Genomic DNA, 4,437 nt, shown 5'->3' with positions numbered 1-4,437 from the left:
CTGAAATAACTAGATCGAATGCCGAAGTCTAGTCAATTAGTGAAAGAGAATAAAGATCCGGGGTCACAGATGATTACATTGATGTGGTTAGTGCATCAAAGACCAAACTAAACGAAGTTACAAGGAGTGTCATTAATTATGTTGCAAACTCAGTGATTTCATGATGATGACGATGAGTGTTGTCAAGACCACAAAGTGATCCGACCCGGCACGCGAAAACGAAAAAAACATATTGGAAGTAATGAAAGCGGAAAGTGGAGCCACTTGAAAGTCCTCTTGTTTATGATCCTGTTTCACACCCTCTCACGAGATTACGGATGTTTTCCATCTGACTAACAACTTGTATCCATTTTTCTTTATTAAGGGGAAGTAAATATAAGTTGCAAGAGAGGCTATTGCTAATGGAAGCAAGCAATACGTGTGGGAACCTGCCCGGGTTGCGTGACCAACGCTATTAAACTGGACTGCTTTAATGTCTTTTTATTATGTAATTCATTATCATCCAGCCAAAGTTACGAAGCATTTGACGATTGTGGCTGGTTGCACTTTGTTGCACTGTGCTCGTAGTTTTGTAGTTACTTTTTGACGTGTGTATTTTAGTGGTCGTTGATGCACACTTAACAATTTGCAAAATCTTACAGTACACTTGAATGTTGCTGTCTGATTGATATTTGTGCAGTACATTCGTGATTAGGGTTGTTGTAGACAACGAACGATCAGTGGAAGGCTCCCCGAGAAACTGATTTCCTGTGGCGGTGTTTTATAATTTTTTTACAGTGAGGTTCACGCTAACAGTGTTCTTGTTAAAGTCATGAAATAAAATCGTCAAGATGAGGATGAAAGTGTTTTACAAAAACCGTTCCCCACTCGAGGAACTACGTTGGTCGTGTTATAGAGCTCTTGTATAATGGCGGCCTAATAAAATTGCTAACAAGCCTTTTCTATGTCTCCTTACGACGAACAAAGTTCAAAAGAAATACTTGTTTCAAATGAGGATAGGCGGTCTAATTAACATAAATACAAAAGAATGGAAAGGTGCACGGTTAGGCCATTTATGAAGGTCTATGCTGTGCACGATTGTACTAAAGTTTGACTGCCTGTGCCAATTAAATTTTAAATGGTGACACTTCCAAAGATAACTGTGGCATTATTTCCGGTGGTATTAAACAATTAAAGGTTGTTCTTTAGCATGTTAAAGAAATAATTAAGTGAGGTCTATTAAATTCGTGTGCAAGTGAAAGGCCGAGGTTAGGTGTAATTGTTTCAGCCTCAGAACATATTAGCAACTTTAGTGGTATATCCTATATTCCATGAAAAATAAACGCAGTGATTAGCTCAGTGCTACTGTAGGTATTCAGTCGAGGGTGCTGAGAACAATTATGAGAAGTTGTATTGTTTCATTTTCCACTGCTTATTTGTTTATCGCCAAGACTCAAAGTCCGCCGGGCTTTGTTGAGAATTTAAAGCCGGATCTTTAAATCATTGTAAATCGGGCCTTAAAAGACAATTGGAAATTAAGAGCTTCTTTTTCACAAAAGCGTGTCTCTTGACCTGTTTTCAACACAAGAAATAGCAAAACAAATTAATTGCAAGTAACATAATTTCCGTGATTTTTTTTATACATGCAGATCCGTAATGCACCCGAAATCCTTAAGTGACACTCGAATTTGCCTCATTATTTCATGACACTCGGATTCGACCTGAAGAAATTTCTGGATTGTTGAGGAGGCGGATGTCAAGTAGAGTAGGCGAAAGTGACCGCCATTAGCTTCTATACTGACTACCTTCAAAGTCCTACGAGTTCCCAACGGTTGGCGGAAACACTTGGTGCTATCCACAATTAGCTATATTGTGATGCAGCATTCGATACTGAACACGAGTCAATATACTGCAAAACAACCTTATGTACGATGGTCTTCAATTTAAACCCTACCAAGTCAGAAGTTTCTAGAAAATTGCATTTTTTCTGCATTGCAGTCACCATTACTTTGTCCTGGCCAACTTTCCGAATGTATCGCAACTCACGTGGATTTTGATCCCGTGTCGTATTAATTGGATATTTTTTCTACATCCCCTTGTACCTGGTACATAATGTGTGTTTGCCATCAGAATGATTGAAACAAGCTATAACTATTACATGATAATGTGTGATTAAAGTTATTGCGGTGTAGAACGCCATAAATAAAACAAGTCCAATAACCGTTCAGTAATGCCATGGTTACATTCTAACCTAAACTATACGTTTTGAAATAGAGTCAACCAAAGAAAAAAGTTTCGGTCGACGGAAATATCTGCTAGTCGTATAGAACATGACCTTCAAATTTCAAATCATCTCCTAGAAGCAAACACTTTACTGGGAAGTTTGCGGATGACAATTATTTTTAACTTAAAACATCATTATCAAAAAATCTCTCTCTCCATCAGGAGGAACATTGAAATGTCCCTTGTAGGGTTAGTCGGATTTGTTCGTTTGGTGTCCCTCATAAAAGCAACTTATTTTGATCCCGAATGATGCCGATAGTTTTTGAGCTAGTGGGTATATTGCCAGTTAAAATCCGTTTTCAGGTTGAATCTGTTTTTATCTAGGCTAAATTGGTGATACTCATTTTACCAAGGTTGAATACGCACTCAGAAAAATGGGAGAAACTTTTTTTGGAGCATAAATTAAGCCGAGAGAAAAATTAGGGTCAGGTTAGGATTAGTTTCGGCTATTAAACATGGATATCAATTGTAAATAAATAAATAGAAGTTTATTTTTACACCGTCATAACGTTTAAAGCTGAATAGCTTGTGAGGTCGTGCACAAATGAAATCAAATTAAGACATATCAAATCATATTGGTTTTTGAGGAGGGGGGAAACCGGAGTACCCGGAGAAAAACCTGTCGGTGCAGAGTAGAGAACCAACAAACTCAACCCACATACGACGCCGGATCTGGGAATGGAAACAGGGCCACAATGGTGTGAGGCGAGAGCTCTCACCACTGCCCCATCCCTCCTAGACATGCAAATAATGAAGCCCAACTATGTTGGGTTAAACACTGTTTGTCGTTGTAGTGTGGTGGTGAAAAAACAGGACTGTAGATCTGGAGGGTCTGAGCTCGAGTGCCGGTATAAACTAGTGAATAGTACAGTCTTCGTTCTCTTACTGTGTTGTGATGTCGAGACTGACTAGATAAGTGTATGAATACAGAAACCAGAAAGATGACATAAAACGTTGAGAAGCGTAAGACAGAGTCTGAGGGAAGGTACAGGTGTTTTCCACCCTCTTTGGGAGTTGATACCTGATTTAAACTATATAGAGTGCATATTCAACCTACAGTAGGTAAAATGAGGATCACCGATTTAAACTTGTACACTCTGTGTGGGCCTAATATAAGTGCGCTCTCCAAATCGCTTTCGGTGAAGTCCTTCGTTGATTAGTCTTTTTTGAAAATATTACTTCGAAAGTCATTGTTCTCGGGCATGGTATGTCATTTATGCTGATCATGGTGTGGTATTATTGTTCTGCTTGTTGGCTGATTCTTGGTGGTCACAATGGAATCAGTCAGGGGATTTCAGCTACAGATTCCAAGCAGTTTGATAATCAGAGCGCCAAAAAGGAGTACAAGTACTGCCTGCTATTATGCATAAGAATACACTGCTTTCACTTTATTGACTAATCATTCACTATTGATTTGAAAGAAGGGACTACATCAAAATATAACAACAGTAATGTGCTTCCAAACTGAACAACCATCATTGGTTATTGTTCAGTAATTCATCCACAAATTAAACAGCGTGAGAAAATTATCACATCAAGTTGAATAAAGTAGAACTGCTGCCCGTCATCTTATTCCGTTATCATGAGTAGGAAGCACTTATCCTCTACAATTGAGCTTTCCTTCCATCTACATGATCAAGTAACCATCTTAAACATCGTACAGTAGTACTTAACAGCGTAGAAAAGAATCGACCACAACTTTATCCGCTGATTTCAAAATGGCAAAAAGCAGAAGAATTGCACCACAATATAATTGTCCTGTAGTGATCACGTCAGTTAACATGTTAACTTGGACAGCATTATCGATAGGACCATCGCACAAGTTTTCCTCAATAGCTTTCACATTCGCGGACTTAAAATGCTGTACTGTGGTGTCCAAGTTTTAGGATTTTTTTGAGCGAAAAGCTTTGAACAGTTTTGAAGTTTCCTTCGACAAGTCGTACGAACTGGTTCTCTCACGTGCCAGGCACGTGAAACCTTAACCTTTCGACCGCATTCTAGACGTGGGAACTTTCTTCAACAACTGATATATGACGCAATGATTTCTGAACGACATGGCGCGATTATGCGTATCAGTACATCAACGGTTCGCTTTTATTTCAATAAAAACAATTTATTTGTCAATATTTCATATCAAGCAAGGGTAAATAAATACAGAGACTCTGGTGTCCAGAA

The sequence above is a fragment of the Montipora foliosa genome, chromosome 11, assembly GCF_036669935.1.
Source record: "Montipora foliosa isolate CH-2021 chromosome 11, ASM3666993v2, whole genome shotgun sequence".
NCBI classification, from domain to species: domain Eukaryota; kingdom Metazoa; phylum Cnidaria; class Anthozoa; order Scleractinia; family Acroporidae; genus Montipora; species Montipora foliosa.
Note: the sequence above shows the minus strand (reverse complement) of the source record.